Consider the following 22,570-nt stretch of genomic DNA (forward strand, 5'->3'; position numbering starts at 1 on the left):
AGCATGTTGCCACTGTTTATATTCAGTAAGAAATAAAATGTGTGTCTCACTCAATTACTGGTTTTTCATTTTCTTTTCTATAATTTTTAAGTTGTTATATAGGTATAAGTGCTACATGTGCATATCAATATTTGTATGCCTTTATTGATAATTACAAAATCTTAAGTCAACACTGAAGGAAAAAAGATTTTCCCCTTTATAAATGTTAGTGAATTCCTCTGATGTCTGCATTTTTAGTGTTATGTTCAATATTTGTATCAAAATATAATATTCAATGAATAATTTAGATGAAGAGATGTAAATCATGTTGACCACTTTTATGCAAACTCTAAAATTGCCAGGGAGAGCTAATGCTAAAAGAAGAGACGTAAATTTTAAAAACATTTTTAGAGCTATAATTCTGAATTTAAATCTCCACAACAACAAAAACAAATCAGGGGAATGTTTAAATCCTGTGGCAGGGTTAAAATAACCTAAGAAAATTAATACCTGACTGGAAACTAGTTCATATGCAGGAGTTTTTTAGACCTGATAATGTACCCAATAATATCCAATAGATTAGGTAGTAAGAGACAGAAAAGCTATATTAAAAGTTGAACTGATCACGCTTTAAAAAGATGTGCTAGCTCCTGTCCTGTATTTAGAGAATGTCATATAAAACAAGGATTTAAATAATATTATGAATGTCATTCACAAACATAAATTGCTAAATCATACTTCAAGGCTAAAGGAAAACATATCATAACAAATCTTATGCATGTTAACCGATGCACTGGGGTTTCTTGTGCCATAGATAGAAATTGAATCTACTGTTTTGAGTGAATTGAACCATCAATTCATAAAATTTCTGAGTTTAAGACCTCATTAACTTTCACCACTTACAATGATTCAGCAGTTATAATGAGACAATCCATCTCATCTTTGAATACTCTTATGAGAAAGGTGTTCTTATTCATTAAAGGAGAGAAATATTCCCTCAATGTAACAGCCAGTTAATCCAGATAATCAGATTATCAAATAGTAACTTATTAGCACCTGATGTTGTGCTTAATTGGTTTGATTCACATGCTTATATTCCCATGAGACAGTTTTTGTTAGACAAGAATTCCAGAGAACTAGCTGAGAAACTGAGTTCCCTTAATCAAGAGATACAGCAGCACTGCAAAAAAAAGGCAAGAAGACCTCTTTCAGAGGTTTGAAGAGAGAAGAGCTTGGGGTTTAGTGTTGTCAGATGCGAAGCAAGTTTTTTAGCCAGGAAAAAGAAATGGCACAAATTGCATGATTTGTAATGAGACTGATAGTTGATTTCAATCAAAAGAAAGTATATTAAAGAAAGAGGATACTGAAGAGTATTCTCTGTCTAGATATCCAGAAGCAAACAAAAGCATTCCCTTCCTAAAAGCCTCACTGCTCTTGCAGGGTGCTGTCTCTCAGATTATTTAGAAAGCAAGGGTTCAGTGTTTAAGACCTACCCTTAGCTCTCAGTGTCAAATAAAGTTTATTTCAAAGTCCATTTTCTTGGCAATACAAAGTGGCTAAAGAGAGGGAATTTCACCAAACCTTCTCAAACAATCTACCACCCTTCATTTCTATTTTTTTTTAAACGGATGACATTTATTATGTTACTTTTGTGCTCTTACAAGCTTTATTATTCCCATTTTACTTCATAAAATTGAAGAAAGGTTCTGTACTTACATTTTGTTTACTTCATTTTCTAGTGAGATATTATAAATGCTCCCATTTGGATGCCAACTAGATTTTGAGACCTATTGGGTGATTTTGCCTTTTTTAGTAATTTGACTGGAAAATGAAAGATGAAAGGAGACTGACTTGAAAGAGGAAAATGAGGGTGGTGTGTACAGAGATGGAGTAGAGGAAAAATGAGCTTTTCTTATAAGAAAGTTACTATGCTCTTCCACATTTCTTTATTCCTCAGCTTACTGATGACAGGAACTTTACAAAACAGAAAATCTCAAAACCTGAGCTCTGTCATTTGAGTGATTCTTCAAGCTACAAAGTTTTGGCAGTTTTTGAAAAAAATGAAAGACTTTAAAGAAGAATAAAATACTCTAATTTGCAATACATGAAGTACAGTGTAGATGTACTAAGTGAAGATGTAATACATCTACATAATCTGTGCTCTCCTTGGAAAAGTCCCCCTCTGCCGAAATCAGAAGCTATTAGGTCTTTAACTCAAAAAATCTTATTTTTCATCAGAAGTAAACATACATAAGCAGCAAATCAGGATCTTACATGAAGAGTTATACAGTTTGTTCTTTGTCAATAGCATCGCTGATTCCACCAATATCATGAAATATGTACAAAATACCATGGCCCTGAGCCTGCTTTGACCTCACAAATGAATAGAAGTAAAATCAGAAAAGTAAAGGTGAGAGGAGAAGGTAACCTTCACAAAGCTAAGGATAATGGTACCACCGTCCCAAGTCATGAGACATTTATTATTTTTTAAATGGTGCATGTCATTCAGAAACACTTTTCCTAGTGCTAACACGTGGCTGTTACTAGTTTATGTCCATTATTTATCAACACCAAGAAGGAAAGCACTGCTAAGGAGAGATGCTGTGCTTCTAGCATATTACTCCCCGGTGAAACCTTAACATGTTACTCCTTGTATGGGAGCATTACCCTCCAATAAAACATGTTCCTGAAATTCACATGTAAAGTTACCTTTGGAAAAGAAACTGTAATTAAAATAGCTTATAGATCCTTAAATTTGGGAATTTGAATTATTTTTTAATTCTTTATAGAGTCTAGATAGAAGTCCTTTGTCTAGAATTCAGTCTTCCAGAAGATTTAGGGTTTCTGTTTTAATCTTTAAATCTTTGACACATTTTAGTTTAGTGCATGGTGAAAGATGTGGGTATAACTTTAATCTTCAGCATTTAGAAAGCCAGTTTCTCCAACACCATTTATTAAAGAGGCTAGCATTCTTCCAGTGAATGTATTTGACCCTTTTATCAAAGATAAGGTATCAAAGATAAAGCTGAATGTGTTTGGAGTTGCTTCTGCATCATTTAATGTGTTCCACTGATCCTCAGGTCTATTTCTGTTATTGATGGTATCATTGTGTTTTTGCTTTGTTTTTTCAGTGCCATGCTGTTTTTATCACAGTATTTTTGCTGTATAATTTCAAATCAGGAATTGTGTTAGCCCTGCCTGCTTTGTTGCTCAGAATTGTCATTGCTATGCTATATTTCTTCTGGTTCCAAATAAATTTTAAGATTATATTCTCTAATTCTGTGACATATGCTGGTGGAATTTTGATTGGAATTACATCATATCTGTATTAGTTTTGGAAGTATGGTCATTTTCACTATATTGATTCTGCCTACCCAAGAATAAGGAATATCTTTCCATTTTCTGAATTCTTCTCCTGCTCCTTTTTAAGAGTACTACAGTTTTCAACATAGAAGTCTTCTACTTCCTTCGCTATATTGTTTCCTAGAGTTTCATGGGGAGGGGGATTCTATGTGAAAAGTGTTATTTTTCCAAATTTCTCTTTCCATGAGTTTATTTGTATCCAGAGACTATTGATTTTTGAGTGTTGACCTTGTATCTAGCTATGCTACTGAATTTGGTTATTAAATCTAGAAGTCTTTTAGTGGTGATTTTGGGGCCTTCTATGTAGAATATCATATCATTCACAAATATTGATAATTTAACTTCTTCCTTTCCTTTCTCTATTCCTTTATTTCTTTCTCTTATCTGTTTTGCTAGTTTTTCCAGAACTATAATGAATAAGAGTTATGTTAGTGGGTAACATTGTCTTGTTCCGGATTCTAGAATGAAAGTTTTCAATTTTTGTCTAATTAATATGATGTTGGCTGTTAGTTTGTCATAATTGACTTTTATCAGATTGAGATAAAGACCATTTATTCCAATTTTACTTAGGATTTTATCATAAAGTGGTGTTAGACTTTGTGAAATGCTTTTTCTGCATCAAGAAAATGAGCATTTGAAATGAGCAGATGTTCCTCAGATGAAGTAGCAACAATAAATAAATATAAGAAAAATGCTCAATAGCACTGGTTCTTCCAGAGATACAAATTAAAACAATGCTGAGATACCATTTCACTCTAGAAATAATGACCATTTTCAAGAAATCAACCAATAACAAATGTTGGTGGGACTGTGGGAGAACAAGAACACTTCTCCCCTGTTGGTGCAAGTGGAAACTGGTGAAACCACTCTGAAAATCAGTATGTAGATTCCTCGAAAAAAACTAAAACTACAAGTTCCATTTGATCAGCTATTCCTCTTGTTAGTATCTTTCTAAAAGAATTAAAAGCACATCACACTGATATATGCATGCCTATGTTTATAGCAACACAGTTTTTAATAGCTAAATCTTGGAAACAGACCCTATGCCCATCAACACATGACTGGATATAGATGTGGGGCTCTTTTTTTTAATACAATGGAGTACTACTCATTCATAAAGAAAGATAAACTTGAGACATTTATAGCTAAATGGATATAGTTTGAGACCATTCTCCAGTGAAATAAATTAGATACACATGTGGAAATACTGCATTGCATCTTTACTGTGAGAAATTGAAAGTGTAAATAAGGGCCAAAATATATAATAGATACAGTGAAATAGAAAGAAAGTTCTCAGATGGGAAGCAGAACTAGGGAAGGAGAAGTGAGAAAGAAAAGGAGGGAAAATTTTAAAAAACATGAAAGAAGGAAGAAATAAAAACCAAGCTTTTGTAAATAAGGAGGAGAAAAGGGTTTGGAGGGGAATGGGGAAAAACAATCAAGATATATCATGAGCAAGGACAAATTCCCTATAATAAATGTGATCATGTGTAATTAAAATGTGTCAATTAATTAATTAAAAACCAAATTGTAAGCTGAAAAATAACTTCTATTTGCTTTTGCTATTTTAAGGAGAGTAAATCTTTTGTTGATAGCATTAATTCTCTTATTTCCATCTGCTTATAATTTTTGTTTTGTTTTGTTTAGAATTTTTAAAGCAAATTTTTCCTACAGTTTCCTCAAAGTAGAAAATATTGTACTAAAAGAATCAGAATATACAGTTCCAATTTTATTTCTTTCATCAATTAGCTTTGATTATTTATTATAAGCATTTTACACAGTCATAAGCTTTAAATGATCACAAAATAGTGCCATGATCTTAACTTCCACAGAATCAAAAAACAACATCAAAAGAAATCTCTAACCCCTATGGCAGCGCTGTGTACAGTTCGGCAGTGGCTGACAGAGGGCACCATCACATTGGAGACAGTTTCTTAGAAGGTAGTAAAGTGACGCACAGTAAGATACATTTTCCTCGCTTGTCGTACAGGCACGCAGTGAACCTTTCAAGTTCCTTAGTACTTTGCCATGGAAACAACAGGAAAGATCTCATAAACAGAATACCCACCATTTAAGAGTTACAAAACTAACCTCTAAAAAGATAATAGCTGGATATGGAATCTAATGGCATATGATATGTTTTCTGTTTCACTGGAAGAGTTTACAAGAAGATTTTGTAGGAACTGTATTCACAGAGGTCAATGTCAGCCCTCAAGTTTTTCTGATGATGTTGTGGAATTCAGAAGACCACTGACATTCTTTTACTTCCCAACAAGAGGGGAAAAAAATCTCCAAAGGTGATGAGAATTTCATTTTCTGACATCTACATATGGGAGAATTTAAGTATATGAGCATTCAGAGTAGAGGAACTGACTCAGAAAATGGTTACCAGTTTTGTCAAGTAAAAATCATATCTGCCAAATAGTCAAATAACACATGGATGTGTTCTGTGTACATTATTTTGTCATTAAGAGCCCAAACAGGTACCAACATCTACAATGGAAAATGACCCTTTTGCAGGAAGTCACCCCCTACTAATGAAATACCGTACAATGTCATATCATGGAACAGGTGATTCATGAGAAACCTTCTAACCCGTGGATGCTATCACACCACTTGCACACAGAAGCACAGCAGGGAAGTTTGCACTAGTGTGGTGCCCTACAAACTCCAAAGAATGGCTTCCCAAATGTTAGTTGTGTGAAAAGTCAGAATATTTAAGGTGTTGTTCAGTGTTGCATATCCCACAAATAAAAGACTACAGGAAAAAGTCCCTTTCTGGACCCTCTTTCTCCATCCCAGGGCCAAACTTTGCCCTTGAATGAGCACAAACACCTCATATATAAGTGACTCACAGTCAGATGCGGGCTCTAAGTCTATTAGATTATCATCATGTCGTCTTTGTTTTTGGCAGAATTTGAAAGACCTCTAGCAGCTTTGTTTGAACACTGTTATCATACCTAAAAGCTTGAATCTGTAAAACAAATGCACAAACATTTATAGACTTATATCACTTCAAATTGTTGTGATTAGTGTACACACTTTGAATATTATTACTTAAACAATCTCCAGCTGATGTTAAAAAAATAACACTTTGGAACAAGGCATCTCCAAATGTTCTATTAAGGATGCTGTTTATTTATATCAGTGTATAGAAAAGTACAGCTGTACAAAACATAAATCAATGTCAAAAGTAAAAGGCATTAAAATTCATAAGGTTCATTTTCCGACAACCAGAGCAAACTGTAGCTGAGAGTTTGTCACAGACTCAACATCAGCAATAAAATTATATAACTGCTGATGTCACATTCTTTGAGGTACTCTCAAAGGCATCTAAAATTTTATAGCTTAGTTTTGCTTATTTTAAAATGATCATATATTACTCTTAATTTTGTTTCTTATGATACCTAGAAGACCTGAGTACAGAAACAGCATCAGAGGGAAAATAACTTGCAGTCCATAGAGTTTTACCCAACATGAAAAAAAATTACAAACTTACACAACTGTTTTTCTATTGATCAGGAAACCATAGAAATTAGTGTTGGTTTAACACCTATTAAGGGAAACAGTGCCTTCTGTAGCAGAATGAAGAAGGATTATTGCTAAGTCAGGAAGAACTGAAAACAAGTCCTGCAGATACTTATATTTATTCATAGGTAATATTCTGCTTTGGCTTCCAGTTATTTAAACTCTATTATCATTTGCCTGTAGTGATTTATGAGATTTTGATTTTTATTTAAATATTCACCTGGCCTAGAAGGATATGTGTTTTGATATGTTACGGAAATCCTAGCTACCTAACATACACTAAGTCCCTTGAAGGCAAGGACCACATAGCCATATCTGCGTCTCAAGGATCTACAATTAATTCATTCGCTTTTTTTTTTTTTTTTTTTTTTTTTTCTCTTAAGCAAGTAAAACTGGGTGATCCTGAGCTACTTGGAGGACTGAGTGTAAGTGCATGAGTCTACCTCTGGGTTCCAAAGAAGAGGAGACCACCTCCATTGCTTATGCAGTCATTAGGGGCAGAAACTGTTCCCAGCAAGTTCCTCACAAAACCAACCCTGTCAGTTTTCAGAAAGTAAAAATGAAGCCCAAAGATATGTGGCTTGCTCATGCTGCATCGCTGGTATGAGACAGAGATGGGGTTAAACCAGGCAAGGCACCTCCAGAACTTAATTCTCTCGCACAATAATGATGCAGGTGGATGATGTGGAGCTCCCCAGTGTCTTTCCCTGAGAAAAAATATAGTCGACATCCTGCAGTATATTACAAGGTATGTGTGCGGGCACTGGGAAGCCCAGAGGAGTAGTTTTTCCTTAGGAGGCTGCATACACCATACTGATTTCCACTCCTTCTGGAACTTCGTATTTTTATGAGATTTTATGTAAACACATCCTTGGAAAAACATATTTATATGGTAAGAAGGTAGGTTGTATGTGTAAAATTAACCGCTAGCCGCCTCCAGGTAGGAAAGCTACATTCACATGCCTTTCTTAGGAGCATAACACAGACAATGGAACTTTGCAGGAGAGGGAAGCAATTGGTCCACTGACGTTACATAATTATCCCAAGCACAATCTGGAGGGGTTTTTTTGTGTGTGTTTGCCATTTACCGCATACCATTCAAAATATCCAGAATGGCCTGTTTCTGATTCTCCTTTGCTCGCCTTTCCTGAAAACGACAGCGGGAGAATCTGAGCAGAGCGGGGCTCCCATGCACCGAGGCGCAGGCGCTGCACCATGCGGAGGAGAGGGCCGGCCGCGCGCAGCTCAGCTCCAGCAGGAGCCGCCTGCACCGCCGCTGCCCACGCAGGCATTAGACATGCGGCGCGGGAGCGAGCCGGGCTGCCAGAAAGCAGCGCCGTGAATACAAATGCGTTTAAAATGGCTGACTCCGTGCAAGAGTAAATAAGAACCTTTCCAGCTTCTCATTTAGTCACAAGATCAGGAGGTTTCGTCGCCCCAAATAGAGTAGAGAATTGAGGTAGTTTTCCAGCTGAGCAAGGCAAAGTAGGGAGATGGGAGAAGGTGACTTTTTTTTTTTTTTGTAGCAAAGACCTTGCCTTTCAATGTTCTTTTTAAAAGAAAAGAGCTCAGATCGAGCTAATCCCCAAATGAATGTATGCCTTAGGAAATAATTTTTATTAATAGCTGAATATTTTTACGTTCATCACATGCACCCAAATATTGAGTTTATGATATTTAGTTGCATGCATACATCACTGTGTCAAAGAAAAGGCAGAAATCCAGCCTTAATAAAAAATGATTTATTAACTTCTCCACGTCCCATAAATTTAATATGCTATGGGTTCTTGCTCTCTTTGCAAATTTCTTTTAGAAGTGCTTTTCTGAATATGAGCTCATGATATTTCTGAATAATGTATTGACGAATACTAAAAAAAAAGTCTCTGATGCACATAATCGACAGACACGACTGGGTGAGTATGTGTCAGTTAGCTATGCTATTTGTTTTGTATTCTTTTACTTTCAATCAGTCTATCTCTGTCCTCAAGAGAACTGAGCTTGGTTTATATTTCTCCATAATATTAAGCATTGATGTGTTCATTTTCTGAACACAAAATAACACAATGATTCTTGTCACTCTTCTTTTAAATCACTCTTATTAGAAGGATTTTTGCAAAAATGCAAACATTTCATTTTTAGAGTCTTTATAATGACACCAATTGCATGAAAATACATATTTTTGCCCCCATAATTGCAAGTAAAATTCATCCTATGTGGAAACCACAGAGTAGAAGAATCACTGTAAATACTGGCCTCAGGGAATGTGTGATTCCTACAAGTTTTAAGGTAGAAATATACAGAGGCCATGCTACTCAAATAAGACCTAACCATTTCTGTTGTTAGTTTTGTCCTTTTCTTTTCAGCAAAATATTACCTAAAGGTAGCTCTAAGCACTAAGGTATTGAGGTTGCTATTTAGTCTGCAAGTGAGCTAACAAGTTTCTGCTACTTGTGGGTATCAACTTGGGATTTTAGTTAGCTAAGCAGCTTTGAACCTAGAATAAAACACTTAAGGGACAAGAAAAAATATAGGCAGCAAGAAATCTGCAGACTGCAGGCTTTATTTATTTATTTATGAGCCAAAATTTATGTTTTAGAATAGTTTCGGAGTGAAATTGAGAAGACTGTACTGACTTCCCACGTGTCACTCCTACTTTCCTCTATACCTTCTTATATGAATATAAAAAAATAAATCTATGTTCTTATATTTCTGGGTTTTTTCTATTGTGTCTGTGTGCCTGTAGGTGGATATATTATATATATGCATCACTGTGGTCCGCCTAGTATTATAGGTAGAGAAACCAGTATTTTGTATTTTCAATTAGAGTGAACACCTGTACTACTGCCCTATTAATTCCATCCCACCTTGACTCAGAAGGCCATGAAGGCCTTTGGGGTGGGACGAGCCCACAGAAAGTTGAAAGCTGCCTAAACTGAGGTACTTAGACCCCATCTGGGAGACTATCCACTTTTACCACAAAATCAACACCACAGCCTTTGCTCTTCATTTTAGATCTGCAACTCTTCCCAAGCGTTGGGGACAGAAGGATGTGGCTCAGAGCTGGTCAGCCTCTTATCATTGAAATCAGGGGTTGCGACCAAGTGAACTTTGAAGTCCCTTCTCAACCATGATGCTGCATGGACAGAGATGAAAGAAGAAAAATTCTCCTCTGACTGGATCCTCTTGTCATGTACATTATCCAAAACAAAGATTGAAAATACAGAATTTGTTCTGAGCTATTATTATTCCAAAATGATATATTGAGAACTCTGACTAGCAAGCACCTTGAAAATGGTTTGAAAGTACAAAGGAATGTGGAAGAACCTGAGAGACTTTTGTCCCTGAGAAAGGTCAAAGTGTTTGAATAACATTTACTTGATTCATGATTCAACAGCTCTTTCATCCAAATTATTGTTTATGCAACTATCTTGGTTATCACTATGCTACCCTTATTCATTTAGTTTTTCAGAGTTTTATCCCCTTGAGACACCTTCACAGGAAGCATCTTTTAAGGGTTTTCTAAAGACTTCATTGTTTATACACAGGAGACATAAATTTAAACTTTTCTTGCCTTTTTTCAACCTTATTAAAGACAGTACCTCTGAAAAACAGTAGCTGGAGTGTACTGTATCTCTCTCTCACTATTTCTGTACTTGCCTTTCTAATAGAATAATAAACAAATTTCAAAACTTTGGCTTCTGTGTCCCAAGACCCTGACCATAGCAACAGGGGGCACTAGAGAAAACATCAGTATGAGCTTAAAGTTACCCTGAGGATGTCGTCTGTTAACTCACATTTTGCCTTTAGATTGTCTTTGAGAATCTGTAATCTGAGCTTCCACAATGTAGTTAGAGGCAGCATAGGTACTGTATGTATGATTTGTACTTGTACCTATTTTCCAATTCCATCTGTTTTTAATATATTCTCTTGATAAAAATGTATCCCTTCTTTCCAGTCAGGCTTTTGCCTGATTTGATAGAGAGTCCTTTGGGCTTGTGTTGAAATTGAAATGTATGATATCTTATTGTTTGCCTCAGTGTCCAGGCACTGAGTTTACTTTTATAAATGAAATATTAAAAATAAACACAAAGCTTTGGGGATGCAGTTGCGAGGGATGAGACCAGCATGACTACATTAGAAATGGTCAACAAAAGACTAGAAGTTTCTCTATCTCAAGCGGCAGAGCCGTGGGCTTCCCTGAACATATCTATAGTGACATTTTCTTACTGCATAAACTTTTTGCAGGCTCTAGGCACCAAGTCATCAGTGTCATGAAGTATCACAGCAGTATTGCACCTAAGAGAAAAGCATAGACTGAGAGGCTACATGAGTTTTGATTCAGGTTCTGCCATGTGTAAGCTCCCACACTTTGGTAGTGGTTTAACCTATCTGAACCTATCTGAACCAAACGTTTCTCACCAGAGCATTCATGATTTCCTCATGACAACATGGTGATTTAGAAGCTACTCAACCCATTAAAAAGGTATTAATGTATAGTCACTATTAAAGCCTTTGAGCTCTAGTGGTAAACAAGAAAGAAACTGTCTCTGTCCTCTTGACTACTGCAGAAATATCACCTGTAAATAAGCAAACATATTACATTCTGATCTCTAGGTACCATAACAGATGCATCTGAGAACACATCAGTGTGATGAGTAACACAGACCAGGGTGACTAGTAAGATTCTCTGAATGAAGACAATGACATCTGAGGGCAAGCAATTTAAAAATGGGGAATGAATATGCATGTCTGTATAAAGAACAGATGATTAAATATCTTTAGTAGCACAGTAAGTTAAATTTTTCTTCACTTTTCCTTCTGCTATACCTCTTGAAGTCTTCATCATTTATTGATTTAAGAGACAGTTACTGAGCACATATATTATATGCCACAGTTAGTGCCCATGATTTGGAGTATTCCCATAAGCACGGGAGAGGTACAGTCTTGTAAGAGGTTACTACATGGCATAGGCAATGCACCAACCCTCAGAGATTATTGCCATTTACTGTAGAATGTGCAGATAAGATTTATCTATAGTGTTCCTTAGAAAGTACAATAGACTGAAAATTTGAGAGCTAGTCCAGGAACCACCAGTGATACAGCACTTGACTTAATGCACTGACAACATGAATTTTGGGTTATGCTTTCAAATTATTTCTCTAATTAAATTTCAAAAATAAAATTCAGTATCAGAAGGCATAGGAATGGCAGTGCCCTAGCCTTCATTGCTTTCTTGGCAAACATGCATAAAATTCAGCCATTTCCTGGAATCTTATTCATTATAGGGAAAGAAAAAAACATAATTAGGGTAGGGGGTGAGATTTTATTACAGAGTCTGTGTTTTATTTTGTACAACCACAGCCATACAGAAAAAGACTGCTTTTTCTTTTGGAGAAATACCTATTCTAATTTCCTAGGCATATTAATTTTCTGCAATTCACTGCAGAAGCTAATTTTTATTTTTTGGAATTAATTGAGCTGAAAGCTGGATTCATGACAGCCCATCCCCTCAGTGGCCAGCACAGAAGCTGAGGACAGACGGCCATTTCAACTTTACTAGCCTGACATCCTGCATAATCAATGCGTGTCAGCCACAAAAACTGGCTGCCTGTGTTCATGCCCATTTGCTATTTGGCTGAGTGCCCACTCACAAATTGGGATGCCAGTTCCACTAAGGCACAAGTGTCAACAAAAGATCACTTCAAACAGGAAGCCTGCTCCATTTTGTAAGAGCCATCACTTAGCTTAAAGAAAAGAAAAAAAGGTTTAAGGTGATTCATTTCATATTGCTGACAAATTGCTATTTATATCACATCATACTTTGGTCTCAAGGGACATTTTATTTAATGACTTAATGCAATCTTCTCTATCCTTAAAATTTGACTTTCAATTTCTGCATTTCAAGTGAAGAAAAAGATGTGGTGTGTCGATCCTGAGACACTGGAAATGCCCACTCCCTTTATTCCCAATGCGTGTATTAGAGGTGGAAAGAGTAAGCAAAGCATTATCCTGTGTACAGTGTCTCAAGGCACTAATTACAGTAGTGAATAGTGCACCTCACAAAATGCAAATACATTCTTAATATTCAATTAATTCAGCAAATATTGGTTAAGTGCCAGGCAGCATTTAGAAATTGATCTCACTGCCTCTGGTCTTCTCTCCTTCCATTGAGCTACATCCTTACTGGTTTATTAGTCACCCTCACTAAAGTACAGTTCTTATTTTATTAATTTTATACTCAAATTACCCTTAAGGCTTTCTACTGACCACCAAATTTACTGAACATTTTATATAAGAGAAGACTCCTTGTATTCTAGCTGAAACGAATATTCTTATTTTCATAAATTCTTATAGGTTCTCATAAAAGTTAATTTAAACATTCAAAAAATGTTTGCATCTACACCTTGACTTCATTCCATCTATGTCTTTCTTTATCCACTAAGTGGTGAAAATTTTATCACTTTGCTAAAGATCAAATGTATCCTTATGTTCAACTTTGCAAGTTCTAGTGTAAGGCTGCATCAAACAGAGGCATTTAGTAAATTTACCCCAATTTTAACTTGAAAAGAAGGTATTATCACCCTTACTTTGGATGTGGGTGACCAAATGTTGAAAGTAGCTAAAGACATACGTAGTATTCAGTTGGGTACCTGCAATATCTCAGCCAGAGCTCAGCCTCTGTGTTCAGTCACCTCTTTTCCAGGCTTTCTTCTGCTTTGGGGGAGTCTTCCCTGTCTTTATTCCATACACTATGTCCTTCCCCTGGACATTTATAACACTTAATCCATGCCATTCTTGAGATTTTAATTGCCTTATGATTTGTATTATTCAACAATTCATTAAAGATTTAGTGAGCAGCTCAATCATTTTAATGGAAACAGAGGATGATATTCATGGAGAACGAAAAAGACAAGAAAGAGAACAGTGAGCCTCTTCTGAACCCTAAATGTGTCAGAACTGCACCAAGTACTTTCAGAATCTGTCATCTTGAATCATTAAGACACACCCACCAAGCAGATATTATTATCTCTGAAATGGAGATAATGACCCAACAATCAAAAAGGGTAAGTGAATTCCTCAAGGGTGTAAATCGTTTATTATGTCAGGATTCAAATTTGCTCCTTCTTTCATAGTTAAAAAAAAAATGCTTGCCTACTATGTGCACAGAACTGCTCTACTCAGATGGAAACAAAGCAGACAGAAAGGAGGACCACGATTCTAATGACGGGAATAAAGAAGTCCATCTGGATATGCAGTGTTAGAAGATGAGATGGGGATTAAGGTTCAAGCAGAGTACGTGAAATCAGAGCCACAGGATGTGGAGACAGAGTTTGCAATTCTAAAGACATAGTGTGGTCAGTGTAGGTTTCACTGAGAAGGTAAAGCCTTAGAAAATATAAAAACTAAGTGGATGAAAGTGAAAGATGTCCCAGGTAGAAAGAAGAGTGACTGCAAAGCTTAAAGTGACAACAGTCCTATTCCAAGGCAAGGTGGAGAGAAATGACACCACCTGCAAAGTGTCTGATGTTTCCTCAGCATTCCACTTCCAAAATAGAAAACAAACAAAAGAAATCACTCCTTACCCAAATGCAGGTAGTACCGAGAGCTATGTGTCAAGTGCTCTTATAAGTGATTTACAGGCATTTGCAGTCAACGCTATCAAAAAATCAATGAAGTACAGTCTTATTTTCCCACCTGGAATGAGAAAATGTGGTAACACAGGCTTTAAGAGCTGGATCTCTGCATATCCAAGGCAGACCATCTTCAGAAGCCTGTTCTGAGCTACAAATGGAGTTTGTTACCTTTCACTGCTAGAGAATATTTCATGTTATAAATCTACCATGCCTTGTTTGTTTCTTTGGTGATTAACATGGACTTTTTCCTTTTTGCATATGTAAGAGCTTGTCTAGGTTATATCCCTTAAAGCAGAATCACTGAGATATAGACACTGTGCCTAATTCCTTTCTAATAAAGACAGAAAGATGCGCACATTTCACTTCATCCCTCACCCTTGCCCAGGATCACTTAGTATGAACTGAATTTCATTGATACATAAGAAAATTCATGAATCTTCTGTTTAATATTTTATATATTTCTAAAATTATTTTTATTATTACATTTAGCTTTGATAATTATTATTTTAAAAAGTTTTTTTATTGTATTTTGACTAGACTTTATTGCTGTGTTTTTTGAGAGGATAACATAGAATTAAGACAGAGTATATATGTTTCAAAATACTGAATGAAGCCAAGCTTGGTAACTCATGTCTGCAGTTCCAACTTTTCTGCTGGCTGAGGCAAGAGCGCATGCACCCAAAATTTCAAGGATAACTTGGACAACATAGTGAGACTCCATTTCAAAAGGAAAAAATGAAAAACAAACAAACAACATGAACCTCAATAAAATTAAATGGACTAGATATTGATTTTTAATTTTTAAAATGCTCATTATTATAGGTTGCAGTACCTAATAGTTACATTCATCAAGGGGAGTTTGTAATTCATCCACAAAATTAGATAATTTAGACCACTAGCATAATGTTTCAAATATCATTTAAGAAATTAAAGAGTAGTTCTGATAGAATGTGCAATGAATTAAGAATATTAAGTTCTATAATTCTAGCTGATAAATTATGTATATATCATCTATAACTGTATAAATATTATATCACTTGTAAAGTTTATTATCAATCACATTACATAATTATATCACAGTTAATATAGAGTCATCTCTTGCTATCTTAGGAGACTGGCTCTAGCACCCTTGTAAAACCAAAAAATCTACAGATGCTCAAGTGCCTTATTTAAAATGTCATATTTAGAGTTTCTTTTGCATTTGAAATAACCTCTAGATTATGTATAATTACTATACAATGTAAATACTATTCAAGTACTTATACTCCATTATTTAGAGAATAATAAGGAAATCAGCATGTATGTTACGTGCAGATGCAATTTGTAAAGTTTTTTGATCAGCCATTGTTAAACCAATGGGTGGAGTCCATGGATACAGATGATGCACCACAAAAATTAATACGTTTGCATATAAAAGGCATACATAGATACATACATTTAATGTAAATAAATTTTTATAATATTCTTGGATTTACATAGCAAAAGAAACATCTCTATATAATAATTATCTGCATACATAAATTTAAAGTCCTTATTGCAGATTGATTATAAAAGTAGTTCCAGTTTTCTACCATTCTCTTGATAATATGACTTTGGGTCAACTATCATCAAGAAGTAGAATACTTTTACTCTTGATATGTGCTTTGATCAAGATAAATCAGTGGTTATAATGTGTTAGTCCCAAGCGCAGAACTCAAGAAGATGTCCACGTTTTTCCTTTCTTAGAATCCTGGTTCTCACATGTGGAGAATCAACTTGGGTTGACCTACTGGAGAACAGACCACCATGTGGAACTGAGACAATTATTCCAAAGTAAGACTTCCCTAGGGCAACCATGCTGCAAAGAGCCGCTAGCTGACCACAGGGCTCATGACAGATACAAGTGAGCCCACATGAGATTATCCATTTGGATAAAAAAACACCTCCTAGAGGTTTGCTTTCCACTGATAGCTCTGTTCCAAGTTTTAAAATTTTGAGACTTTTAGAAGAACAAATTAATAAAGCAATTTCTTTAGATGTTAGAATTAAAGTGATATTTGTTCTTTGTATTTCCATCAATGAGCATTTTTAACTGCAGGGCTGATACATTGTGTCAGCTTGAGAAGTTTAGAAGCTTAACGAAGCAACTCAACAAGGGATGAGGGCCCTCAGCTTGTACAACTGGAAGACCAGACGTAGTATGAGTGCTACACTTGCCCTAGGGTGGGTAGCCTGCATACAGTACAAGGAAGCAGAAGAGACTCATCATTCCCCCACTTTTGGCTCTTGCTGCTTTTGCTGTCTTCCGCCTCCTGCAACTGTTGCCTCTCACCTACCTACCTTGCCTTGGAGCCAGCTGATTACAGATTGAAACCTCCAGAAAATGTGAGCTGGATAAACTTTCCCTCCCTTAATTTTGGGTATCAGGTATTACCTTTGTCTTAGCAACAAGAGAAAAGTAACTAAGACAATAAGTATTAAGCTTTTTAGAAATAAATGAGCATTTACTATACTTTTGAAAAATGCTTTTAAAAATTCTCCAAAGATACGTTTCAATGATTGAGACAATGACTATTTTTTTAAAAAAATCTTTGACATAAGTATGAGCAAATTTGAAAGGGCCAATAGTATTCATATATACAGAGATGTTAACTATGAACTGTTGTACACATTGTGCTAAATGTTGAGATAAACATGTTGGACAATTCCCCAAAAACTCACCTGCCATAGCAATGAACATAACCTGAAAATTACAAGTAAAAAAAAAAAACCCAAAAAAACAAACTTACAGGAAACTCAATCCAGTCTGGAAGATCAGGCTGTAAAAATACATATAGTAGTAACAATGGTGGGAGGTGAGGTATATGGGTAATGTAAATCCTTATGGAGAAACTAATATAAAAGAGAATGGATAAGGATACAGAAAAACTTTGAGCAGAGCATGGAAATTTGGAAAAATTATTTCAGATGACTTAAAGTAAAAAGGTAATGATAAAAAGCTATGGATTCAGTATACAGAAGCTCAAAAGCAGCTCATTAGTAACAATGTCTATGGAAAAATGTGGAATGTGAAAAGCGACCTTTGCCCACGGCTCCAGATCAAGGTGTTGACAGATATTCTATTGTTCTGTCGGTGGGATGTGTAGCTTCTTACAGAAAAAAAAAAAAAAAGATGCAAACTCAGACATCACTTAAAAGGGTTAGAAATGCACTTGAGTCCACAGTGCAAACATTCCCTATGATCACCTTTTCTACAATACAGACCCTCTATTTTTACAGTGTGTTTCCAACAATCCTCTTGGTTTCTCTTCTTCCTTTTCCTCCACCCCCACCCTTGCAGTGCCCAGCTTTAGCTGGCCGCTCTACAGACCTATGTACCTAACACTTGGTTTCCATTTGATCCTTCCAGATCCTGACTCCAAGCTAGTTATCTTACGGAATAGTAATGCAGGAGGAACTAGTTTTTGCTATAATTGTTTGCTACTTCAGGCATAGTCCTGAAGCATTATTACCACAAGACCTCCTCCACATTTGAAGAGAGGATAATGAGGTAGAAAGAGGATAAAAAGAGCAGATAAGTATTACTCCTCTGAATGCAGTGGTTAAAATGATCAATACAATGAGCACAGTTCCTTCCCATATCTTCCCTGGAGAAGGAAAACCTGAACTGTTTCCTGGTAATGGGTAGTCGTAAGTATTTCATTTTTTCTTCTCCTTTTGGGTCCCACTGGCAACATTATGGGAAAATCTTTTTTGAATAAGTGCTTATATTATCTGTGTTCAAAAGCTTATTTAGTCACAGCTGAGAGAATCTGTACTCACCAGATGTATATAAAACAACCAGATGTATATAAAACAATACCTATAACAATTTTTTTCTTTAATTTATTTCATCTTTTACCATTTTCTCCTGTGTAATGCACAGTAATAGTGGAGGTTACCTACTCAACATTATTTATAGGAATATTCAGAGCCTAAAATAGACACTGGGTACTATAGCTTGAATGTATTGCCCCAAAACTTCAGGTTGAAACTTAATCCCCAAACCAACAATATTAAAGTGTGGGACCTTTAAGGGGTGGTTAGTCATGCACTGGGTAAATGTCCTCTAAAAGGGCTTGCGGGAACTAGCCAGACCCTTTCTGACCCTTCTATATCAGGAGATATATAACCAGAAGGCCCCAGGTTAATAGCAGAAAGTCCTCATTAGGCACTGAATCTTCCAGCACTCTGACCCTGACTTCTTTCTAGCTACAACTGTGAGAAACAAACTTCTGTTTCTTCTAAACTGTCCAGTCTCAGGTATTTTCCTACAGTATCACATACAGACAAAAGACTGGCCAAACCTCAGATTCCTACAAACAGGTGAAGAAACGCAGTTCTTACAAACAGAAAGGAAAAACAACGAAACAAAAAATCGTCACCTGTACTGGCTTCTTCTGCTGTGGTGAGCACAACAACATGCAAACTGGCATTCAGCATCCAGGTTCCCTTGTAATTTTGTGTATTCAAAAATTTTTACAAAATGCAAGTGAAAAGCAAAAAAATTCTAGATGAACAGTAGTTAGCCACAAAGACCGCGTATTGATTTCATTTTTCTCAGTGGAGCATCAGGTTGGCAAATGTACTCCACAAATCCCCACACCATTGTAATTTAGTACTTAAAGTACACTGAAGAGTAGAGAACTGCCCTCATGAGGTGTATCCCACCTCTGAGATAGAATATGTCACCCTTTTATTCTGGGAAACTAGAGGGTCTTAATATGCATCCAATTACAAACCTGCTTTATGGAGAACTTGCTTATCACTTCAACTTGAAACAGTTACCTTCAGGATATAAAAAGTAAAAAGTAAAAGAAACTCTATATTTCTATATTTTGACTCACAGTGTGCCCAGACGTTGCCTTACAAGGGAAAATGGTAGGAGGTAAAATTATAGAAAAAGTACTTCATTTCCAAATGTATCTAGAGTTTCTTTTATATATCTTAAGATATGGTCTACACATATATTTTTGTTTTCTCCATAAAGAAATAATCTGAACACTACTAGTTTTCAGATGCACTTCCAATAGAATTAATCTCTCATACTTTTAAAGATCTATCACAGATAGCCTTCTCATTTTAATTTGTGATTTTTCCTGTTGCTCTGTACACATAGCATAATTCACTCAGGAACAGTTATATGGAGCAATAAAGAAAGCAGTGTTACATAAGTAGGTATAATTTTGCATCCACTAAGTCAATAGGCAAGACATTTTGATTGCAGGCAGATATATCATTGCTCCTAATACTGCGCAGCATTTAAATGAGAATCTTCTCTTTGCTTTAAACATTCAAAAAAGTTGAGAAAGAAGTCCATAAGACCAAAACAAATATTAATTTTCTTCTGTTTCAAATATCTCTCAGGTGTGTATTGATTGAAAACCATCTCTTCAAATTAATTAGGACTGCAAACTTTCTTCTTGCCCTCAGGTTCAGATCAAATTTACCAATTTGGTTTTTCATGTATTTTCTTATGCTGATGCTATAAACATCAGAGACGCCTGAACCCCCAGGTAGCCTTTAATGCGCTCTGGACTAATGATGATCCATACACCTGAAATGATAAACAGGTGCTCCATGCCACCTTCATTGCACACAGCAAGTGATTGTTGAGACTCACCAAAGCCCTACAAGGCAACAGGACTGCAAGGGCTTCTGACATTCATGGGCGGGAAATCCGCAAGAGGGTACTGAAGGAGGCCATACAAAAAAATCCCATTCAACCTTGTCAACAGATTGCCTTGTTCATCTAAAGAAAATAATTCTATTTTTCTTAAAATTCTTAATAGACAAAAAAGAAAAAGGAATTTTTGAAAATCCACCCAAATAGTCGATTTTGCAGCTCAACATAAAAAGACATGTTTTGCACTTAGAGGCGCTATCACTAAAGCTGAGCAAATTACTGTGTTTATATTTGAAGGCAAATATTCCACTTAGCACCGCCTGTTAAATAGCCAACTTTACCCCTCTGGGCTGTTGTCCTGAGCCCAGCTGTGGAAGGAGACCCACAGGTCAGGAGTGGGGACAGAACTGGGTGTGGCTTATTAGGAAGAACAAAGGAAAGCTCCTACTTGTCAGGAAGGGTTCCACATGAGATGCCACATGGCACCTTAGTCTAGGGAATGATGAGCAGACTTTTGGCACAAAAAGGGCAGAAGAAGTACACAAACGCAGGTCAGAAAAGTTTGTTAGTCCTTTATCTTTTGGGCTCCAATTAGGTTTTCATCCCTTGTGCTCTAATTTTACTAGGGTGCTTGTGTCGCCTTGGCTTTCATCTACCCAGGCCTTGCACACTTTCCCTTTGTGTCCTGTCTTACTATGTGTTCAGTGAACATACTTCTCTGGTAAGAAAAGGCAGTAAGGGAAACCACAGTCAGAGAAGGGAGCGGGTTCCTTGTGCCAATTGGGAGCCTATGAAAGGCAGATACCATGGGCTCAGGGGCTTTGCATGCTCCAGATTAAATGAGCACATGGATTACACAGAGCATTCAGTCCAAGAGACCCAAATAAAGAAGGCAATTCCAAGTACAAATTGTTCTCATGTATTTAATCCAGTAAGGCCAATCAGTCTGTGATGCGCAGTAAAAGTCTACGTTACTGCCAGCTGCACATGGGTTCTTCCATGCAGCATCAATATGATGTCAGACTATGGAGGAGTCCAGTGTAATGATCATTTTTTGCTTGCAGAAGCAGTAACTGCTCAAGACTATTTCAACAGAAAGGACAAGAAGACAGAAAGAACATTGGCTCAAAGGCTACAATGCATCAAATAATAATTCCGTAGCCTCGTGGTTAAGAAGGCAGACTCAGAAACTGAGACATCCTAGATTTAGGCAAGTTATCCAATGTCTCTGGGTCTCAGCAAAAAAATCATTTTCTCTTGAAATTGTTACCAGTTCCTTAGTTCCAATATGATTTTGCTCCTTTTCTTCCTGTTAACCAAATCAAAGGAGCCCGTTTATTTTGGTAAAAAAGAAAAGGGATTTCTTTGAACGTGGCTCCAAGTAGATGGAGGGATCCGTTTATCTCAAATCACCGTCCCAGAGTAAACTGATGTTACAGTCTTATAGCAAGCCAGAGTAAAGGCAGAGCTACAGTGAGGCAGGGGACAGGATCAGGCTTGTATTGTCTCTTCCTGGACCCAAACCTCTCCCTCTCTTTCTTTAGGAAATGAAATTGGACTTGGCCTTCTGGTCCCCGCATCTGCGTATTGTCCAGGAAAGGAGAGTAGCTGTTGATGCCCTACATCTGAGAAGCCACTTATCTCTTAAAAAAAAAATAATAATAATAATAAAAATAAAACCCACCTAACTTCTGAAGTTCCTTTTGTAGTGCATGGCAGTACCACATAAGAGTGTTCTGTGGTTTGATATTATAGTGTATGAAGGTACTCAAATATTTCAAGGAAGGAGACGTTATACTAGCTACAGTTGTGTCGGGTTGTCTTGTGGTGAAATACTACGTTGCTTAAATTGTTCGGTTCTGATCTGTTTTGTTATGTCCCCTTTTATCTTAATCTTTTAAAAATAAATTTAAAAACAAAGAAAATATTGTTCTGTGGTTTAAATGAGCTGTTATAAAACAGAGACTTACAATACTGCTTGACTTCCAGGTAGATTTCAGTAAATGACATCATTGTTATTCAAATCCAACTGGCTCCTTTTCCAGTCTCTTTATTTCAGATATCAAATTGGGCAGGTGACATGTATCAGGGACCTTTCCCAATAAAGGTGAATTTTAAAAACTAAGAAACATCTGAGTGGATACCATGGTTCTCCAGCATTACACAACGGGAGAAAAGAACGTAGGAAATAACAGAGACTTTTAAAAAGCACAAAGAAAGCCTCAGGGAGGTAACAGACCTAGAGGCAGGAAAAAAAGAGCCATCTGGAATGCCAGCAGAAATTAGAAGAGAGATTATAAGGAAATTATAAGGAAAGAAACAACTCCCTGATCACGAGCAAAATGGAAGGAAACTGACCTGTCCGCATAACTGAGAATCAAAGGCCATCACCATTTTTGCTTGTTTTCAAGGCTGCATTTGT

This window comes from Cavia porcellus, unplaced genomic scaffold (genome assembly GCF_034190915.1).
Source record: "Cavia porcellus strain 051 isolate PalLab524CR breed Dunkin Hartley unplaced genomic scaffold, mCavPor4.1 scaffold_1, whole genome shotgun sequence".
Taxonomy (NCBI): Eukaryota; Metazoa; Chordata; class Mammalia; order Rodentia; family Caviidae; genus Cavia; species Cavia porcellus.